The 23,602-nt window shown below is 39.3% G+C and overlaps 1 long non-coding RNA gene across 1 annotated transcript in view; it reads right to left on the reverse strand.

Annotated features, from left to right (window-relative positions):
- Nucleotides 1–23,602, reverse strand: part of LOC141425813 (uncharacterized) — a 100,960-nt gene that overhangs the window by 10,400 nt on the left and 66,958 nt on the right. The window contains exon 3 of the long non-coding RNA XR_012450947.1: nucleotides 2,671–2,865. This is a non-coding gene — a long non-coding RNA (uncharacterized lncRNA). The remainder of the gene's footprint in view (nucleotides 1–2,670; nucleotides 2,866–23,602) is intronic.

The following is a 23,602-nucleotide window of genomic DNA, read 5'->3' on the forward strand; positions in this document are numbered from 1 at the left end:
CAGCCATAAGAAACATACCATAAACTGGGTGGCTAATAAATAACAGAAACGTATTTCTCACAATTCTGGAGAGTCAGGAGTGTAAGATTAAGTTGCTAGGAGACTGGTGTCTGGTGAGAGCCTGCTTCCTGGTTCACAAAGGGCCATCTTTTTGCTGTAACTTCGTATGGTGGAAGAGGTAAGGGAGTTCTCTGGGACCTCTTTAGTGAAGGCACTAACCCTGCTGAGGAGGGCTGCATCCTTGTGAGCAAACTGCCTCCAAAAGGCCCTACTTCCTAAATATCATCACATGAAGAATTAGGGTTCAACATATGAATGGGCAAGTGAGACACAGACCTTCAGACATCTCCAGCCTTCAACCCACTTTATAAAACAGTCTCCAAGTGACAGTTGATCAATTTCTATTTTCATTATTGATTACTAATGATATCCCCTAATACTTCTATAAAACTTACCTGCCACGCACTGTTCTAAGTGCTTTATCCACATCGATTCATATGCTCCTCACAAAAGCCCCTCTGAAGTAGGGTCTATTTTCATCCTTTTTTCCCCCAAATTAATAGATATCGGCAGAGTGAGCTTGGTGAGAACTGCCTGTAATCCTAGCACTTGGGAGGGTCAAGAAGGATGGTAAGTTGGAGGTCGTCTGGGCTACTTAGTGAGACCCTAGTCACACACACAAAAAAATCTCCTGAAGTCAAATTCATAGAGAATAATGGAAACCCTTGACTAGAAAGCTCTTTAAAAATACAGAGACCTGTAAACTTTCATGGGAATTTTCAGTTTGTTCCCTAAAAGCAGAGAAAATAGTTCATGCCCCCATAAGTCCATTCCTCCAATTATCAAAAACCTGACAATCACCTGTCATCCAAACAAGATAAAACCAGTAGCAGACATTCCTTTCTTACGGCAATTGTCCTTGTTTCTATTTTATTTAACTTTTTTTGGAGGGTAGGGGGTGGGAAGAGGTTCAGTCAGGGTCTGAATAGGTGGCTCAGGCTAACCCTGAAGTCGTGATGTAGCCCACACTGACATCAAACTTGTGTCCTCCTGCCTCTGCCTCCTGTGTGCTGAGATTACAAACATGTACCACCCTGCCCAATTTAACATTTTTTGAATGCCTTCAACACATCAGGATTGTGCTTAAGAAGACTGAGAATGCAGGACCGGTGGAGTGGCCCAAGTGATAGATTACCTGCCTAGCAAGTATGAGGTCCTGAGTTCAAACCCCAGTACTGCCAAAACTAAAATAAACAAAGAAGACTGGAAATGCATCTTACCCAAGGCTGTCTTAGACTGGAAACCAATGTTCCCATAGCAAATGTAAAATGTAAAGACCACTATAAAATAAAAACAATTTATATACATTATAATTTCATGAGGTTAACATTGTATTCTTAAATCAGAATGTCAAAGTCCTAGTGTTTCTAAAGATGTTCTCATTAGCATATGATTGGAATAATTTAAAATAAAGTATGATAACCAACCTTTCCAGGTCCCTATGCTTAACAAAGGATAAAGGAAAAAAAGTCATTTTTAAAAGTCTAAAAAGTGTCAAACCATTGGAACCTTTCTAAAAATGATTGTTTACGGGACTCAGTGACAAGTCCCCACAGAGATTAAGTTCATCATTGAATTTTCCCTCAACTTTGCAGCACCAGACAGCATTTCGCCTTTGCAAACCTTGAGCAGACTATTAGTCTGCTTGACCGCAGCTGACATGTCTTCGAATTTAGGGCTTCATTGCTCTTTTCAATAAACGTAATCATGTGCTAGAAATCGTGCTTTCCTCCTACGCATCACCAAAACCACAGATTCTGAGACAGCCCATGGCACAGCTAGGGAGCCTTTTTCAGAGATTAAGAAGGTCAATTCTCAAGTTTAATACTTGGTCTTACTAAGGAAACCTTAGTGTTTTGAAAAGAATTCAGGAGTTTTTCTATAAAATTTTCCTGATAATAAAAATTTCACCAGCTACTTTACTAAAATACCAAACTTGGCCTTTGCTATATGATCTGAGTGTTTATGTCCCCCTACCACAAATTCCTATGTTGAAATCCTAATCCTTAAGGTGATAGTACAGAAGCCGAGCCTTCAAAGAGTGATTCAGGACCCTGATGAAATAGGCCCAAGGGGGCTCCCTCACTCCTCCGCTCACCATATGCACTAGTCGTGAGCCAGAAAGTCCTCCTAGACACCTATCCTCCTCAACAGACACCAAAGCTGCCATCACCTGGATCTTGGACTTCTCAGCCTGCAGAACTGTGAGAAATCAATGTCTGTTGTTCACAAGCCTCTCTGTTTACAAGATTTTATTATAGCAGCCTGAAAGAACTGGAACGACCTTAGAGTCTGAAAAATAAACTAATCAGAGCAATCTCAATTCTCAATTCCAGCTTTGGATAATTCCTAATTTATTCTCCAAAATCAAGTGTCTCTCTTTACTTTGTGTAATCCTTACAGCAAATGTCAAGGCAATAGGCACTTTAGCAAGTTTAGAGACAAGAACTATTTTTCCAGACCTTGGAGGAATATTCCAGCACACCTGTTATGACTGACTTAGGAAGGAATATTGCAAACTGATTACCTGTGCAGTAAAACTGAACAAATCCTGCAATGGATAATCACTTGTTTTACCTTAGGATGTAAACATGTGCTTACGTCACTTACCCAGCCACCTTCAGACACACACAATGACAAGTGTCTTCCGGGCAGGAGTGGATCCACCCTCTTCCATGAATATTTCTAGGACTGCTCAGTCACCTAGTGATGTAGTTAAGTCGTTAGGACTTTGTTTTCCAATAGACCATAAGGGATGTTTTTCAAGGGTCGCCCAGACTACTGACATCAAATTTCCTTGGATACCTTTATAAAAAAAAAAATACAGATTCCAGGGCTAAGAGTAGAGCACTCGCCTACCATGCATACTGGGTTCAATCCCCAGTACCACAACAAAAATTCAGATTCCCAAATCCTATCCCTGGTCTACTAAATCAGGAAATCTGCACTTTCAACAAATCACAGGATAAAAACTGGTTTTCTCATTTTTGTTCCTCAGTGATCAACAAAGATCCTGACACCTAGCAGTAGCTTAACAAATATTGAACAAATTAGCAGATAATGTCACCAGTTTGTTCCTGGGTTCTCCTGTGACATCTATAAAAATAAAAATATTAAATTTACAAACTTGATCTCTTTAAGGTGCTGACCAATTGTCATACAATTGTTGGTGAAAGTGTCAGCCCCACTAGACTGGGAAATTCCTTACACTGTTGTCATTCTTGATTTCCCAGAACCCAGCAAGTCACTAGTATATGTTAGGTGCTCAGTAAATATTTGTTAAATGGATAGATGGACAGGTGAATGGACAGATAGACTGTGCTACGTGAACACAGACCACCCACTGCCTCATCAGACTGTGCCTATTTTTCACTGTCTAGTCCCTCAGCTTTCACACATTTCTCACCCTATCTTCATTTTAATAGTGTTATATATCAGACATTGTGCAATAGTCCTCCCACTTAGATAAGAACTGTGTTCACTCAAATAAGAATGATCCAAGTTAAATAGTTTTGACATTTTTATCCAGTCTTCTCCTTCCCTTCCTTTCCTCAAATACCCGTATTGCCCAAGAAATTCCAACAATCTTCTCTCTTAAGTCTCCTCCCTGCTGGTCCTCATTTCCAATTTCAGAAGAATGCAACTGAGATGCAAATTTGCTATCACATGTTGAGGAGTCCTTCTCCAAACTGTTTGGGACCTGATGTGTTTCAGATTTTGGAATACTTAGGTCTTGAGTAATTTTCCTAATCTATCTGAGCCTCAATGTCATCACCTGTAATAGGAACATCCCTAATCTAAAAAATCTCAAATTTGAAAAGTTTTAAGCATCATATCAGCACTAAAAACGTTTTGGAGCCAGGTGTCAGTGACTCACGCCTATAATCCTAGCTACTCAGGAAGCAGAGATCAAGAGGATTGCAGTTCGAAGCTAACCTGGGCAAACAGTTCATGAGACCCTATCTCGAAATATAGGGCACAAAAAGAGCTGGAGGAGTGGCTCCAGGGGTAGACCACCTGCCTTGCAAGTATGAGGTCCTGAGTTCAAATCCCAGTATTGCCAAAAAAAAAGTTTGGAATTCTGATTTCATGTTTTAGAGATGTTCAACTTGTACCAACAGAAATGAGAAGAAGAGTCGCTAGTTTTCTTCATTTTTTTTCTTATTCAACAAGAATAAATGGCCAAGGGAAAAAATTGTGCTTAGAGATATTGACAAGACAGACCAAGTAAAATTCAAATAAATGACAGGACACTCCATATTTACAGATCTGAAGTCACAATATATTAAGCTTCAGGTCTTTCCAAATTAATCGATAGTACAATCCTAATCAAAGTCCTACATATATCTTTCCAGAAATTAAAAACTCTGATTCTAACATGTATATGAAAAGGCAAAAGAAGTAGGAGAGCCAAAACAAATTTTAAAAAAGCAAAAGTTAGAGGCCTCACACTGCTGGATTTCAAGTCTTACTAGAAAGTTACAACATCATGACAGTGAAGATCGACAGCTATAAATCAGTGGACCTAAAGCAGGAGGTGAAGATTTCTGCCTCCACAGCGACTAAAATTAAAAAGGCTGACATATCACGTGTTGGAAAAGAGGTAACATAGTCAGAGCAAACTGCAATGTAGCTAGAGAGACGAAGACATATCAGCAAAAAGACAGCAAGTGTGTTTACAGCAGCCGGGTGCCAGTGGCTCACACCTGTAATCCTAGCTACTCAGGAGGCAGAGATCAGGAGGATCATGGTTTGAAGCCAGTTAGGCAAATAGTTTGAGAGACTGTATCTCAAAAATACTCAACATAAAAAAGGGCTGGCAGAGTGGCTCAAGTGGTAGAGTCCCTGCCTAGCTAGTGTGAGGCCCTGAATTCAAACTTAAGTACTGCCAGAAAAAAAAATATAGAATGTTTATGGCCCAATAAACATTCACAATAGACCCAAGCTAGAAGCAGTAGACCCAATTTTCATTAATCAGAGAAAGAAAGAAAAAAGTGTCATGATCTTACAGGGGATCACACTCAGCAATAAGGAGCAATGAAGGCGGGCATGGTGTACACACCTGTAACCCCAGCATTCAGAAGTCCGAGACAAAAGGATGGTGAGTTCCAGGTCAGCCTGGGCTACACAGTGAGACCTTGTCTCAAATATATAGAGAGAAAAAAAAAAAAGGAGTAACAACCGATGCACGCAGCATTCTGGGTACATCTCAAAATCAGCATCTTGAATGAAAGATCCTGTTATAAAGAGCACATCCTGCATTACTCCCTGTACATACAGTTCAGGAAAAGGCAGAACTACCTGTAGTGACAGAAATCAGAACCGTGGTTGCCTCCACAAAAGGCAGGTACTTACTGAGAAGAAGCCAAAGGAACATTCCAGGTGGGAGAAATGTGGAATGTGTCTTGTCCCGGGCGATGGTTACATGAGTGAAATCATCTCGTCAAACTCACTGCACTGTCCACCGAAGACCTGTCATTTCCTTGTATATGAAACATAGCTTATTTTAAACCTTCTGTTTCTACATTGGTCAGAATATCAAAGCATGATCTACGGTTTTTGCACCGTGCTGTCAGTTTTAGGACCACTGGCAGAAATGTAAAGCTTTAGTGTGACTGGGTTGTTTGTTGTTTGTTTGCAGTGCTGGGGATGGAGACCAGGGCCTTGCTCATGCTAGATAGGCAGTCTACCGCTGAGCTATATCAGCCCTTAGAAATGTCAGGCTTTATGAAGAAGAACGAAATGTTATCATTCGCTGGTAAATGGATGGAATTGGAGAACATCATTCTGAGTGAGGTTAGCCTGGCTCAAAAAACCAAAAATCGTATGTTCTCCCTCATATGTGGACATTCGATCAAGGGCAAACACAACAATGGGATTGGACTTTGAGCACATGATAAAAGCGAGAGCACACAAGGGAGGGGTGAGGATAGGTAAGACACCTAAAAAGTTAGCTAGCATTTGTTGCCCTTAATGCAGAGAAACTAAAGCAGATACCTTAAAGCAACTGAGGCCAATAGGAAAAGGAGACCAGGTACTAGAGAAAAGGTTAGATCAAAAAGAATTAACCTAGAAGGTAACACACATGCACAGGAAATCAATGTGAGTCAATGCCCTGTATAGCTATCCTTATCTCAACCAGCAAAAACCCTTGTTCCTTCCTATTATTGCTTATACTCTCTCTACAACAAAATTAGAAGTAAGGGCAAAATAGTTTCTGCTGGGTATTGAGGGGGTGGGGGGGAGAGTGGGGGGTGGAGTGGGTGGTAAGGGAGGGGGTGGGGGCAGGGGGGAGAAATGACCCAAGCCTTGTATGCACATATGAATAATAAAAGAAAAATGGAAAAAAATAAAATAAAAAAAAAGAAATGTCAGGCTTTAAATAGTCCATGACTTTAGTCAGAGGTGTCTTCAGCATGTTAGCACAAAGCACTTCTTTCAGTCATTCTACAAAAGGATTATGAAGCAAACAAGCAGTGATTCAATATGTAACTTATTACAAGGGCTTGGTATTGTTCTGACTTTTTATATTCATCGGTTGATTTAAACCTCACTTTTTTAAATGTGCAGTAGGAATACTTAACACATGAGAAGAAGGTTCAGATGGATCAAGTAACTTGCCCAAGGTCACACAGCTGAGTGATATCACTAGGACCCAGGACTCAAACCAAGATCCCAAGTCCACACTTTCCATAAACACACACACACACACACACACACACACACACACACACACACGTATATATAAAATACTCAAATTGCAATTCATGGATTTTCCATTTGTGAATCTGTGATAATAGTTCTGGCTATGAGATTTGAAAATAAATAAAGTATTTCTAAAGAGCACCTGGAAAGTTTTAAGCCATCGCCTGATTCACCACCCCTGGCTCTCATTCTCAAACCCCTGCTTGCTTTGGAATCCAGGGACTAGAACAATGTGCTGAAAGTAAACTAAGGCAGCGCAGGCACTGGTAGAGTTTGCCAAGGGCAAAGAGGGGAGTGCCTTCCACTTTGGATGTTAAATCATATTTCTCTATTTATTCTGTGCACTGAATCCCGCAAGTCACGTGAGAAGGGAAGCACACACTGCATTTTCACATTTAAGAGTTGAAAGCAATTAGCGGAGGGAAGAGAGAAATGAGCTTATCAGCTACAAGGCATGGTTTCTTATTGAAGGCTTTGTTTATTTGTACAGTTTTTAACAATGAATTTCTTTTGCGGGAACTGCAGTACTGAGGATTGAACTCAGGACTTCACATTAGCTAGGCAGGCACCACTTGAGCCACTCTGCCAGCCCTTTTTGCATTGGTTATGTTCTTTAGATAGGGTCTTTCTTTATTTCCAGTTGGCCTGGATCACAATCCTCCTGTTTGTGCTTCCCCATGTAGCTGGGATAACAGGGACACATCACCTCACCCAGTCTTTGGTTGAAATGGGAGCCTCATGAATATATTACTCCAGCTGGCCTCAAACAGCGATCCTCCCAATCTCTACCTCCCATGTAGCTAAGATTACAGGCTTGAGCCACCATGCCCAGCTTAATACTGAATTTCCAAATACCCAACGCTACATCAAAGCCAAGATTGATCTACTATTATCAAACCAGTCGAAAGTTCCAGAAAACTCTAAGTGATTCTCCTACAGTTAGTGAGATGAATATCCCATAGAATTGCCTCATTAGAGTAATGTCAAACAATCCACTTCAACCTTTCCCTAGCAACACATAAAATATCAATTAAAAAAATAAAGAATGACATCATTGACATGGGTGAAGAAAAAAATGTCACTATTGAAAAAGCGGTTTCTGGTCCATTATACATTTACAACACCAATGCCTGGAAAGTCATTTGTTGTCACCCACAGAAAGCCTGTCCACAAAACTGGAAGTTGGCTTCCAATCTGCTTTGAAGCCCTATCTTCCCTGAAAAATAGATTGTGCTTTAAAGAGCTCGGTATAATAATTTCTTTGGAGGAAATTACTTATGTGGGTAACTTGTTATTATAGATACAAACTGTCTTAGGTGTCAGCTCTTAGCTGGCGACTTTTATTCCTCTCTAGATGGCTACGGAGCAAGGAGATAGTAAAAGTGTCTGCCCAGATCTGACAACCTTCTAAGTTCCTACTAGCAATGTACATGAATCCGAGGACTGTAAATAAGTCTTATAGATTTTGCTTCTCCTAACAGATTGAACTTTTTGGTATACAAGTACTATGTGTAAATGTCTCTAAGCTTTGGGCAATGCTGTGACAGGATTCAAACATCCAGTTCCTATGGACAGATGGCTTTTCATGTGGTCAGAAGGGAGAAGCAATTCCAGGAGCTGGGAATGAAGAGAAAGAAATCACTCAGAGTAGAGGCAAGGCAGAATCATCAAGTCAAAATGTAAAGTTTGAAAACGTGCTTTTTGTCATGCAGGTAGTTCAGTCGTTCAAATCAAGCTGTTTATGAATTTGGTTCTCCCCAGGGAAAAATGTTGAACAGCAAAGGGTAAAGGAAAGGACTTGGGGTGGCGGAGTCGGGGGAGGATCAGATATAGAAAATCTGGCTTCCATTTCCGTACCACTTGGCCTAGCCAAGAAACTTAAACAATAATAGATTGACCATAACAACAGCTAGCAGTCATTGAACCTTAAGGTGTGACTGTCATTAAATGTGCTTTAACTTGTTTAATTCCATAGAGTAGTGAAGTGTTCAGAAGGATGGTCTTGGGACCACCTACTTTGGGTATAAAAACTCCCCCTCTGGTTTACTGGCTACATTATTCTGAGTGTGTTCCTCCATGCTCTCTCCCTCCTAGGTTGCACTGAGAATTAATGAGATAACACTAAAGTTAAGCATTTTACCACAGTGTTTGACACATAGTAGGGACTCAATTAATTGTTACCCATTCTTATTGCAATTTTACAATTAGGAAACTGAGGTATAAAAACCTATTTGTTAAATACGCAGTAAATAGGCTTCTCTTGGTGATACTTGGGTTTGAACTTAGGGCCTTGTGCTTGGAAAGCACCATGGGAGCCACATCTCCAGTTAAATATGCAGAAATTAGGGCTGGGAGTGGAGTTCAGTGGTACAGTGCTTGCCTGGCATGCGCTAGGCTCTGGGTTCGATCAGAGGCACCACAAAAACAATAAAAGATAGCGGAGGCTACCCTTTTTTCTGAAGGACACATCCTTTCAGTGCCTCTGTCTTTGGGGCCTAGAGGCCAGCCCATCCTTTTAAGATAACTCACCCAGTATAATTTGATTCTTTGTATTCTTGCTTTATAGTTTAGATTCTCTAGAAGGCAAACTCCTTTCCAAAGCTCATAAGGTAGGGGCATCCCTTCCCCCCCCAAATACCAATGGTAAGATAATCACAAAATTAATCTTCCAAAAATATAGTCCTCTTTCTGAGTACCCCCTTCCAGAAGTCAATACTAGCTTTTTCTACCTGTGGCTCTTGGAAATGCTAGTGGGAGACACTTGGCAGAACTGAGGGTGAGTTCATTCATTCACTCATTTAGCTTCTATTTACCAGGTGTCTATTATGTACCAAGAGCTAAGTAATGTATATGAGTCAACAGGTTGTGAAAAAGACATGGCCTTGCCTGCCTTTGTCTCTAAGGTGTGTGTCATGGATGCCAATCACTTCCTACCAGAGAAGTGAAATCGGCAAGAGATAACAACTCCTTGAGAAAACAAATGAGCTGACCCAACCAGAAGGGTTTAAGAGGCTTCCCTGAAGACATGGGGTTTGCTGGGGCTGAGAGGAGGAAGTAGGTGTCAGCCCATGGGGCTGAGAGAGCCGGGAAGGTTCAGAAGGAGGACAAACTTCTTTGAAGGCAATTACACTTGCAGTCTTCAGACTGTGACAGTGAGTGGCACATGCATAAGATGACTTTAAGAAGGTCAGAGAGACTGGAAGGCAATGAGCCACTGGCCAAAGCCATCATAAAACACGTCACACAGGCAGGAAGAAGCTGGGTCAGGCAGGGCATTGATCTTCATCCAAGGATGAAAAGTTTTAAGATAAATTGATGATTCTTGATCAGATTTGCACCTCCAGACATCACCTGCCTGCATGGTGGAGAATTAGGTGAAGGAGGGCTGCAAAGGAGGCTTGGAGATCATCCTGTGAGGCAATTCGCAGAGGTCCAGTGAGAGATGCTGGCTCTCAGGGGACAGTAACATTAGTGGAGACTGAGACAAATGGATTGCACTGAGTTGCTGTGAAATAAGTGTCCATGAACAGAAAAATGCCAGGAAACGATTACCCACACAATGGGATAGTTCTCGGCAACAAAAAAGACTAGAGTCTACAATAACAAGACAGAAAGCTAGAGGGAAAAAGAAAGAGCAATTGAGTGGGAAGGGGCCCAGAGGAACTTCTGAAGGTGAAATTTGTGTCGGTGGTCACATAGAAACAGAAATTGTCAGAATTCACCAAAATTACATTTGAATGGTTTTATTATATGTAAAGTATACCTGATAAGGTTGGGCTGTTTGTTTATTTTGTTTTTGAAACAAGGTGCCCAGGCTGGTCTTCAGCTCCTGGGCTGAAAACATCCTCCTACCTTACCTTCCTGAGTTCCTGAGACTACAGACCTATGCCTCCTTGCCCAGCTCAAGGCTGACATTTTTAAAAAAGCAGTGTAGGTTAATTACCAAGCAAGTGGCTTTGGGAATTGTGCAGTCATGAATTTCTCTTTGGCAGAATGGGGCAGGGGAGTGGTTGCTTGAATATCAAACTGCCCTGTGCAACAGACTGTCAAACACAAAGGCAAGAGGGCCTGTGTTCAAATTTCATTCCTTGCACCAGTGGGAGAACTAAGTGGAGAATTTTTTTTTTTTTTTTTTTGCAGTACTAGGATTTGAATTTAGGGCCTACACTTTGAGCCACTCCACTAGCCCATTTTTGTGAAGGGTTTGTTCAAAATAGGGTCTCACAAACTGTTTTCCCAGGCTGGCAATCCTCCTGATCTCTGCCGCCTGACGAGCTAGGATTACAGGTGTGAACCACCAGCACCTCGAAACAGTTAACATTCTTGAGTGCTTTTTATTTTTAGGAGCATGCTCAACACTTTATGTTTGTCTCACTCAACCCAATGAAAACTCTCAGGGATGGTCATTGTTCTTAGAGTGTCAAAACACAGAAGTGGCAACTTGGCCAAACAATGTGCTCTACCACTGAGCTCCACCCCAGCCTTTTCATTGAAGTCCTTTCATTAAAGACAGCAACCTAACTTACTATGCAAATTGACCAAAAGCCTTACATAGGAGTATACCTTTGTAACAAATAGCTAAATCTCAGCCAATCACAATAGCCAAGCTTTAGTCAATTATTGGTGGCCAAAAAAATCAGACCAGGTTCTGTGAAAACAAAAGGAAAGTTATAACAAGGGCAACATAGGAAGAACTTTACGCACTGGAGTCAGGAGGCCAGTAAGAGGTCAGGACTTATGCACCAGTCAAACTGTTGACTACGAATGTGAACTTGGTCACCTCCACCCTCCGACCACAGTCATCTGGAATAACCTGCTGATTACATTGTGCCCACAGGCTCAAGATGCATATCAAGACATTATCCGACTCATGTTTTATGGACATTTCCATTCTACTTACACATCCTTTCTTTAACTATTAGTTATGTAACACACACACACACTTCCTTCTAAACCTTCCATAGTCTCATAAGGTCGCACTTAGCCTGCCTTCTTGGGAACATTGAATCAGGGTTATCTGAACCTGGTCTCCTGGACTGCAATTCTAAGACCCCAAGAAAGTTTTCATTAACCCTCACAGTTTCTGAATTTGAATTAATTGACAGTTTAAATGAGATGGATGCAAGCTGTAACCATCTCATTTCTATCCATCACTTCCTTTTTCCATCTGCAAATAACTGCCTGCTTGTTTTTTGTAGCTGACTGCTCTGAGCCTCTTTTGGTTCTGAGGACTGCCCAAAGTACAAATGCCCTCTTGCTCCATCAAACTCTGCTAAACTTAATTCATCTAAAGCTTTTACTTTAATGATCATTTCCATTGTTAACATTAACTTCCATTGGATAATGACTTTCCACTTATGCTGATTATTTAAAGTTCCTATTTTAGTAAGTTTATTGCAGTTTATTAAAGTCAGCCAAATTTTTTAAAAGAGTTAAGAAAGAATGACAGTATGTTCTTTCAGACTTCTGAAGAGTATTCAGAAGAGACTGACGTTTGAGAAAGGCTGGGCCAATTTCAGCAGAGTCGTGGTAAGGCCCCCAAGATGTCAGAAGTGTGGAACAGCAAGGCAGTGAGGATTCAGACTAGGATTTGGTACCCCAGGCCACCTGAGAAAAGGGCTTCTGCTTGCAATACTACTACCTCATATTTGAGTGACTTTGAGACAGCATAAAACAGAGCCTGGGTCCTAGCGAAAGAATAAAGATGGGGAAGGGAGAGAGGCATGGAAGGAGGAGCCACAGAGGACAGGAAGGAAGCCAGGGCAGTTCTCAGGAAGACCAATCTGGGCATCAGTGCTATCGTTCTGCTCACCACACTCCTCACCCCCAGCTAGGACAGCTTTTTGGGGAAAGCCAAAGCACCTCAAAGCTTTCTTTACAGTTTCATTTTTCTCTTGGAACTGGAGAATCCAGCAGTAAAACGAACCTTCTCAGAAACAAAGAATTAAAATAATTAGCCCTCTTGTACTCTCAACTTCGGTCACTGTCACGGGTGGCTTTTGGAGCTAAAGTGAGAGACAATTGAGCAACTGTTCCTAGAAAAAGTGAGGTTCTGCAAATGTAAACCCATTGCCTCTTACGCCAGGCATTGTTCCTAGCACAGTCTTGGCAGAGCAACAGGAGCATGCATTATATATTCTTCCTATGAGCCAGAACTGGTGGCTTTTCCTCGTCTTATGTTCAAACTAAGCTTAGAGGATTTGAAAGCGCTCGTGGGATTGATTGTTCTCTCCTAGTTCTCCAGCATGTTCTGCCTTAGGATACAGTCAAATTAACTTCTAAGTAAAGCCCCTCAGTTCTACTCCTGATACCCTCATCACCATCACCCCCCCCCCACTCACACACCCAAAACACCCCATCTGTGCCCAAGCTCTCAAGAGAGATGTCCTGGAAAGTTCTTACCTTCCTCTATGAAATTTATGCAAATTTAAGAAGCCGATCAGTTCGCACAAAGAAAGAACAGGAGAACAGAGACTGAGACAGTGAGGAGCCAGGTTTCAGTACTAGGAAAAGACTGGGATCTGGAGAAAGATCATCAAACTCACACACAGTGTGGGGAACTGTGGGCAAGTGGAGAAAAAGATTCTACACCAAGGGCCTGCAGGGTCATAAGAAGTGGTTCTGGAGAGGGCTTGCTCAAAGTGGACACGGAATGAAACAAGAAGTGTGGCTCAGGCAGGAAGAATGCCTGTCTAGCAAGCCTGAGGCCCCGATTTCCAACCTCAGTACTGCAAACAAAAGGAAGAAATGTAAGCTATGGCAGGCCTGGGAAAGGGAAGACAAGAAACTGATCCCAAAAGCTATGGGTTTTTGGGGGGGTTTTGTTCATTTTTGTTTTAAGACCTGGTCTTACTATGCAGCCTAGGCTAACCTTGAACTCAAGTTCTTCCTGCCTCCCAAGTGCTGGGATTATAGTCATGTACCACCACCCTGGTCAAAAACTTATTCTTCTACTTTTGTAGCCTCAGACAAACTTGGGCAGTTGGACAGAGGACACATTCAGATATCTTATGGTCGCTTTGTCCAGACCAATGTATTAGACCAATGTGAGGCACAGTACCTCTCCTAAAATTCACAATAAAAACCATATAAGTGCCCAGGCCTTTCTAAGACTAAAGAATTTGAAACTCACTAAGGTGAAGAGAAGTCAGAAAGTGATTCAAGATGATCTCTATAACAACTAGTAAATCTACCTCAAAGCTAGGTTGATTGTTGCCATAAATAGCCTCATGGTTTCAGAAAGCTTTTTCTGAGAGGCTAATGCAGGACAGGTGCTGGGTCCTGAACTGTGGTGTGGTGGACAGGGAGCTTTGGGTATATAGCCAGGAAAAATATGAATCCAAGTCCTGGGTCAGAGGCTAAGTGGCTTCAGGAAAGAGCATTCAAAGGAAAGAACTTGTGAGAGGTTAGAAATGGCTATAAGTTCAAGAAACTATAAACAGCATGGCATTCAGAAAAAACATCAGGCAGATGTAGCAGAGCTGTAGACTAATACATGGTAAGTGCTCAATAAGTGTTTGTTGAATAAATGAATGAATGAATGAATGAATCTGCAGAAACTGATTACAGAAGACCATATATTCACTCTATGCTAAGCAACTTGGATCTGTCTTATAAGCAATGGAGAACCACTGGTGGGAGAGGACTTTGCTCAGACTTAGGTCATAACTGGGTCTGTACTATGTGAAAAATTGAGTGGGCAAAAAATAACAGAAGGAACATTTAAGAGGCAATGGTCATAGAGATAGAAGAATCAATAACTTTTAGAAATAAGAGCTGAAACAGTCAGTGTTTACTGAGTGACTAGATGAAGGGGAAGTAGAAGAAAAGTTGTATCATGGGCTTTTAGTGTGAAGAGTACTTCTAGCTTACACAGAAAGTAGATGGAGAGCAAGTAACTGATAACTTCAGCTTTTGATGTGTTGACGGAAGATACAGGTGGAAATACACCATAGCTGACATTCACTGAGCCTTTCACGTGAGCTGTTGTAAGCCCCCTGCATATGTGAACTGGTCTAATTCTCACAACAGCCTCCAGGAAGCAGATACTATAACTGACATCATTTTTAAGAGCCAGACATAGTGGTGCATGCCCATAATCCCAGCTCTCAGGAGGCAGGAGGATCATGTGTTTGAGGCTAGCCAGGCCTATATGAGTCTCTGTCTCAAAAAAAAAAAATAGAAAAAGAAAAGTAAGAAGAAGCTTAAGCTAAGAAAAAAATCAAATTTTTAGCCAAGGTAAAGAAGGTACTGAGAGTTTAGGTAACTTCCCAGTGTCACACAGCTGGGAAATGGCAGAGTCACATTCAAACCCAGACAATTGATTTCAAAATTCATTCTCTTAACCTCTGTGCAAATGAGTATGTGTTTCCATATATTGAGAGCCCAGAGCCCTCAATCTATCTTTCCTTGGACAAATAAAACATGCAAGATAATCAAATTAAAGTAATGATTTAAATTTTTAAGCACACAAAATGCAAGAATTCCAGCCATCGGATTGTCACTGCCATTATAATTGGTGCTATAATACATAGTCCAGTCTCAGTCTACATCGTAATATGCATCTAGTCTCCAAAGCAAATGAGTTATAATGCTATTTTTATATTCATTTGTCAGTTCAGGCTTTTTCCTGCAATTTGTTTAGAGTAAATTAAATAGCATTTGTCATTTGGTAAGTAGGAGAAAGTTAAAAATTGGCCTTTATGCATAATAAGTATCATCACAAAATATGCCAAACTATGTTTCAATATAATCTTTAATTATATACCTCTCTTGATTTTTTCTGTACTGGGGATAGAAGCAAGGGCTTTACACATGCTAGACAAGCACTCTAGCACTGAGCTACAACCCCAGCCCTTAAGCTGTTTTTTAAAAATCTAAAATCACTTCTTTATTTTCTAGTTACTTGCAAAAATAACAAAAAGTGAATTGTCCTGCTTCTAAGAGAGTTCATGAAATTATTTATTGCTGTGAAATGGATTTGAAAGGTCAAGAACTACCCTTCAGGTCCAGGGTACAATTTCTGCCACTTCAGGACACATTCCATAACCTGACGGGCCCCCGTGAGCAACTACCACAAGAATAAATCTGAGGTCTTTTTAATTCCATGGTTTGTGGTGGAGGGTTCAGCTTTTGCTTGGACCTCTCACTGAGTGACTAATCGTTACAGGGCATGGCTCATGAGCTCACAGAATGCTCAGCTGATGAGGTATTCTGTTAGGAGCTCAATGCTATTTTCATTTAGCTTTAATCCTTGATAGATCAAGACAGCCCTCTTGGAAAAGCCAGGTTTACTGAGCTACACATGTAATATATTCTCAGAAATGGAGGAAAAACATGTCAACTTCCTTCCCTGGCTACCTAGGATTCTAGAACCTACTGTAACCTTAGCAAGAGCCAAAAGGAAGGTCTTTTCTCTTGACCTTTGGCTGACCCTTCTTTCACTTCCATGAATTTCTCCCTCTTTCTGGCTGTGGTATAAGTTTTGTTCCTCTTGAGAGTCTACCCTCTAAAGAAAATTGGATTCAGGCAGAATAACAGAATGCTCTAGAAAGCTCACTCATGGCTAAATGAGCACTTGAAATCTGGTTACAGTGATTGAGAAAGTATTTTTAATTGTATTCTATTTTAATTAATTTAAACTTTAACTTAGGACTGGGATCATAGTACAAATGGTAAAGCACTTCCTTAGTAAACAGGAGGTCCTGGGTTCAATCCCCAGTACTGAAAAAAAATTTTTTTAATTTAATTATACACCATAATTACTTATTGGAGAACTTCTGACTGTGTTTGGAATGACTTATGTATATGTATTGACTTTCTCAACTATATATTTTATGAAATCTAAATATAGATTAATTTTTTCTAATAAAAAATTAGTCTCCAAACTGAGATGTGCTGGAAATTAAGTATGTATATGCTTAGTGCAGAAAATGAAGGTAAATGTCTCAATAACAACTTTTATACTGATGGTGTGTTGAAATGATAATATTCCAACTATATTGAGTTAAATAAAATATATTATTAAAACTACTCTTACATTTTTGCCTTTTTAATGTGGCTATTATTGTTGAGGCTATTTCTATCAGATGGTGCTTGTCTACAATATGAATGATGGTGTGAGTGACACTCAGTTTCTCCCACGGCTGTTAACTTCTTTGAAGTTCTATTAATTCCTCTGTAAGCTGAAGAAAATATTACTATCTTCTGAATAAGCCCACAGTGAATTTTATGTGAGACAGTAAAAACAAAAAACAGCTCTAGAGAGCTCACTGACTCTTACCTGCCTCATAGTAAACTATTCTGTAAGTGTTCACTTTTATTATTGCTGTTATCATTATTCTCTGACAATAATCTAGGTGATTAGCAAAATAATGCATCAAAATAAATGTCAGTTGCCTATGGGTAGACTGTGATGTCTCATTACCAACTAAAGGAGCTCAGTGGTAGAGCTTCCTACTATGGGTGAGGCCCTGGCTTTAATCTCAATTAGCTTTTTTTTAATAAGCTAAAAAAAATAGAAAAGAAAAAAGTAATCTCATTTTCCAAAATGAAAATCCTTAAGGAGCAATACATCAAGAGGAAATAACAATTATCAACTTATATGCATCCAATGTCAGTACACACAACTGTCATTTAATATGTTCAATGAAACATACTAAAAGACTTAAAAACCACATATAGATCCAAACTCAGTGGTCGTGGGGGACTTTAATACCCCTATATTAACAATAAATAGGTCATTCAGACAAAAATCAACAAAGAAATCCTAGAACTAAATTACACCATATGCTACTGGAACTGATGATGTCTGCAGAGTATTCCATCCTGCAACAGCACAATATACATTCTTCTCAGCAGCCCATAGAACTTTCTCTAAAATAGACCATATCTTAGGGCACAAAGCAAGTCTCAACAAATACAAGAAAATTGAAATAAACTTCTGCATATTATCTGATCACAATGCAATAAAATTAGAACTCAACAACAAAAGCAGCAGCAGAAAATACACAAACAATTGGAGGCTGAACAACACATTGCTCAATGATCAGTGAGTCATAGAAGAAATAAGGGAGGAAATCAAAAAGTTCCTAGAATTTAATAAAAATGGAAACCCATCAGAACCTATGTGATACAGCAAAGGCAGTCCTAAAAGGAAAGTTGATAGCCATGAGTGCATATATTAAAAGGACAGAAAGATCTCAAAAAAAAAAATGACCTAATGCTACATCACAAACTCCTAGAAAAACAAGAACAAGCTAGACACAAAACAAGCAGGAGAGAATAATAAAAATAAGGGCTAAAGTCAATGAAATAGAGACCAAAAAAAAAAAAAAAAAAACCAAGAATCAAGAATCAACAAAACAGAAGCTAGTTCTTTGAAAAAATAAACAAGATTGACAAAACCCTGGAAAATCTAACTAAAATGAGGAGGGAAAAGACCCAAATTAATAAAATTAGAAACAAAAAAGGGGAGATAACAACAAACACCAAGGAAATCCAGGGAATCATCAGGGACTACTATGAGAACCTATTCAAATAAATTGGAAAATCTAGAAGAAATGAACAAATTTCTAGATATATATGACTATCCAAAAGTGAATCAAGAGATTATTAATGTTCAACAGATCTATAACATGCAATGAAATTGAAGCAGCAATAAAGAGTCTCCCCAAAAAGAAAAGTCAAGGATAGATTCTCCACTGAATTCTACCAGATCTTTAAAGAAGAACTAATATCAACACTCCTTTAACTTTTCCACAAAAGAGAAAGGGATGGAACATTGCCTAACTCATTCTAAGAAGCCAGTATTACACTCATCCCAAAAGCAGACAAGGACACATCCAAAAAGAAGAACTACAGGCCAATCTCCTTAATGAACATAGATGCAAAAATCCTTGATAAAATAAAAATAGCAAATGAAATCCAACAACATATCAGAAAAATCATTCACCATGACCAACTCAGCTTCATCCCAGGGATGCAGGGATGGTTCAACATATGCAGATCATTAAATGTAATACAGCATATTAACAGAAGCAAAGACAAAAACTACCTGATCATCTCAATAGATGCAGAAAAAGCCTTCAATAAAATTCGACTCCATTTCATGATAAAAGCTCTGATGAAACGAGGAATAGAAGGAAAGTACCTCAACATAATAAAGGCTATACATACCTTTAGCCAACATCATACTTAATAGGAAAAAACTGAAACCATTTCCTCTAAAGTCAGGAATGAGACAAGGGTGCCCACTCTCTCCAATCCTATCAACATAGTCTTGGAATTCCTAGCCAGAGCAATAAGGCAGGAAGAAGAAATAAAAGGAATACAAATAGGTAAAGAAGAAGTCAAACTGTCCCTGTTCACAAAGGACATGACCTTATACCTTAAAGATCTGAAAAATTCCACCAAAAATCTCCTAGATACCACAAATAGCTTCAGCAAAGTAGCAGTATACAAAATCAACTTACAAAAATCAGTAGCCTTTCTATACACCAACAACGAACAAATTGAGAAAGGATATAGGAAAACAATTCCATTTACAATAGCCTCAAAAAAATCAAATGCATAGGAATAACCTTAATAAAGGATATAAATGACCTCTATAAGGAAAACTATAAGTCATTGAAGAAAGAAATCAAAAATTACAGAAGGTGGAGAGATCTCCCATGCTCATGGATTGGCAGAATCAACATAGTAAAACTGGCTATACTACCAAAAGCAATCTATATGTTTAATGCAATTCCCATCAAAATCCCAATGACATTCATCACAGAAATTGAAAAATCAATCCTAAAGTTCATTTGGAAACACAAAAGACTGCAAATAGCCAAGGCAATACTGAGCAAAAAGAGCAACACCAGAGATATCACAATACCCAACTTCAAACTATACAACAAAGCCATAGTAATAAAAACAGCATGGTACTGACACAAAAACAGATATGAAGACCAGTAGAACAGAATAGAGGACCCAGATATGAAGCTACATAGCTACACCCACCTAATTTTTTACAAAGGTGCCAAAAACACACAATGGAGGAAAGACAGCCTCTTCAACAAATGTAACCAGGAAAACTGGATATATGCATGCAGAAAACTGAAACTAGATCCAAGTTTGTCACCCTGTACAAGTATCAACTCAAAGTGGATTAAGGAACTTAATAAAAGACCTGAAACCCTGAAGCTAGCACAGGAAACAGCAGGGAATACACTGGCAGCAATAGGCATAGGCAAGGACTTCCTCAGTAGAACACAAGTGGCTCAGCAACTAAGAGAAAGGACCAACAAATGGGACTACATGAAATTAAATAGCTTCTGCCCAACAAAAGAAATGGTCTCCAAATTGAAGAGGCCACCCACAGAATGGGAGAAAAATCTTTGCTAGCTATACATCAAATAAGGGATTGAGAACCAGAATATACAGGGAGCTCAAAAAATCAAACTCCCAAAAAAATCAATGACCCAATAAAGAAATGGGCAATGGAACTGAACAGAACTTTTTCAAAGGAAGAAATCCAAATAGCTAACACATGAAAAAATGCTCACCATCCCTGGCCATAAAGAAAATGCAAATCAAAGCCACACTAAGATTCCACCTCATCAAGAACACCACCACCAACAAATGTTGGTGACAATGTGGGGAAAAAGGAACCCTCATACACTGCTTGTGGGAATGTAACCTAGTATAACCACTATGGAAAACAATATGGAGGTTCCTTAAAACATTAAACATAGATCTGCTATATGATCCAGCAATACCAGTCCTAGGGATATACCTGAAGGAATGTGAGTCAGGTGACTACAAAAGCATCTGCACACTCATGTTTATTGCAGCACTATTCACAATAGCCAAGCTATGGAGCCAAGATGCCCCGCTGCTGACAAATGAATTAAGAAAATGTGGTATTTACACACAATGGAATTTTACTCAGCCACAAAGAAGAATGAAATTTGGTCATTCACAAGTAAATGGATGGAATTGGAGAATATCATCTTAAGTGAAGTTAGCCAGGCTCAGAAGGCCAAAAGCCACATGTTCTCCCTCATATGTGGATTACAGACCTAAAACAAATGCAGCAATATTATGGGGCAGGGGTCACACTAAGGGGAGGCTATGCAAGGGAGGGATAGGGCAAGGGAAGGAAACCAAAAACTTGAATGCAGTTGATGTGCTCACTGTACAGGAAGGAATACAGAAATTTTAAACTGGCTGGGGCCACCATGGGAAGCAGACTAGGGAGGAATAAGAGGACTGGAAGAGGGGAATCAGTTGAAGCTATAATACATATATGCATGGAAACAACACAAGGAAACTCCCTGCATAGCTATCTTTATCTGAAACTAGCAAAATGTCATGTTTCTCATTTTATCTTTTATGTTTTTCTTCTATAAAATCAGAGAATGGGAGGGCACAGGTTCAAGGTGAAGGGGTGGTAGAAAGATGAATATGATGCAAACAATGTATACATGTACATAAATACAAAAATGATACTTGTTCCAGGAATTATGGGAGAGGGGAGGGGGGAAAAAAGAAGGGGGTGAATTCAAGTATGATATATATGATACATTGAAAGAACCTTTGTAAATGCTACAATGTACCCACACCCAGCACAACAATAAAAAAAAAATGAAAATTCTTGGGGATCAGGCTTCTGTTAGGTTTTTCTCACACTCATAATGTATTGGTTAACCAAAATGCTTTTATTTAAAATAATAAAACCCAGACTTCTCTGTAAAATGCAAGGCAGGAGGTTTACTCCTAAGAAATAGTGTAGCTCAATATCTCAAAGAACCTACATTCAACAATCTTCCATTTGGATTCAATTTTAAAGACTAAAGTTTCATTTATAACCATATTTGTGGCTGGAATTAAAGAAATTTCTTGAAAAATAGTCTAAATATACACTAAAGAGTCTGTTTCCAGAAAGATAGAGAAGTATTTTTTCCTGTCTCTCCTGCCAGTGCAACTAGACCATTCACACAGAAAGACAGAGATGATAGATAGGTAGATAGATAGATAGATAGATAGATAGATAGATAGATAGATAGATAGATAGTCAACCTTGGACCTTATATACAAAGTGGAAAGATGGTCAACTAAGGACCTAAAGACCCCAAGAATGATGCAATGATGAATTTCCTGGGTTTCTATATTATCTCAAATATCCCAAACATAGAGAAAGCAGGCATACAGAATGCCAATGATTATAGACAAAGTGAGTCCCCCAAAAACCTGATCTCTATTCATAGAACCAGGAAAAAATAAGCCTAGAAAAACAGAAAACTTTTAGATAATAATTACTCTACACCATTCAAACAAAATCTTTGAATCCACCTCCATCCATGCCAACAAAAAAAGTAGGAGGTCTGGACTTCCACACTGGCAATGGGGTGCTTCCCCTAATCCACTGGGTATCCAAGAAGATCTAGAGGAGACACAAGACTTTTACCATTGTTCAGAAGTTAGAGTCTGCCTCTCTATCAGTAGAGGCAGCATGGGGAGCCAGAATTCCCATCTGTACTCCACAGTAATAAGGAACCTCTCCTGTCCTCAAGTGTCAATGGAGGCTGAGTGGAGAACCTGGATTGCTACCCCACCCAACATTAATGCAAAGGTGACTCACAGCTAGAATGGTGTTAGAGGAAATCCAGAAAAAGCAAGAGCTTTAAATAAGATCTGGTGTCTCATAACATAATTCTCAAATTGTCCAGGTTTCAATAAAAAATCACTTCTCATAGTAAGCACTAGGAAAATCTCAACTTGAACTTAAAAATACAATCAATAGGTATCAACATTAATATGGCAGAGATAGAATTATCTGACATTTTGAAATAGCTGTCATAAAAATGTTCCAAGGAACAATTATGAACATACTTGAAACAAAGGAAAAAAGAAAGCCTCAAGAAAGAAACAGAAGATTTAAAGAGAAATCAAATGGAAATGTTAGAACTGAAAAATATAATAACTGAAATTTTAAAAACATAAATGAATGAGCTCAACAGCAGAATGGCGGAGACAAGGAAAACAAACTGAACTTGAAGGTAGAAGAATTAAAACCACCTAATTTAAATAACAGAGAGAAAATAGAACAAAAAAATTAACAGGGCCACAAGAACCTATGGATTAAGCACAAATCTGACATTAACATCATTGGGGTCACAGAAGAGGAGAAGAGAGAGGAAGAACCAAAAATCTATTTGAAGAAATAATGATTGAATATCTCAAATTTGGCAAAAAATGAGCCTACAAAATCAAGAAACTCAGTGTACTCAAAGGGGAAAACTTCACAGAAATCTCTGCCAAGGCACATCAAAGTCAAACCTCAGAATTATAAAGTCAAAGGAAAAAAATCTTGAAAGCAACAACAGAAAAATTCTGAAAGCAGCCTTATCTGTAGGGGGAAACAATCCTAATAATGATAGAATTCCCATCAGAAATTGTGGAAGCCACAAGGAAGGGACATATTTCCCAAGTGCTGAAATGAAAGAAGTGTCAATCCAGAATTCTGTATTCATAGAAAACATTCTTCAGGAAAAACAGAAAAATTTAAACATCTCAGAAGGAAAACAGAATTCATCACCATCAGACACAACCTAAAAGAATGGTATAGGAAGTTCCCTAGATAGAAAGGAAATGATAAAAGAAGTAATGTTAGACTATCAGGGAAGAAGAAAAAAAAAGAAAGAATAAAAAACATGAGAAAACACAGTATGTTTTCTTTCTGGAGTTTTTTGGGTTTTTTTAAATCTAAGGAAAAAGGACAACACTGCTATAGGTCTAAAGGTATGTAAATGGAATATTTGAGACTTATAACCAGGGACAGTAACAGAAC

The sequence above is a fragment of the Castor canadensis genome, chromosome 8 (assembly GCF_047511655.1).
Source record: "Castor canadensis chromosome 8, mCasCan1.hap1v2, whole genome shotgun sequence".
NCBI lineage: Eukaryota > Metazoa > Chordata > Mammalia > Rodentia > Castoridae > Castor > Castor canadensis.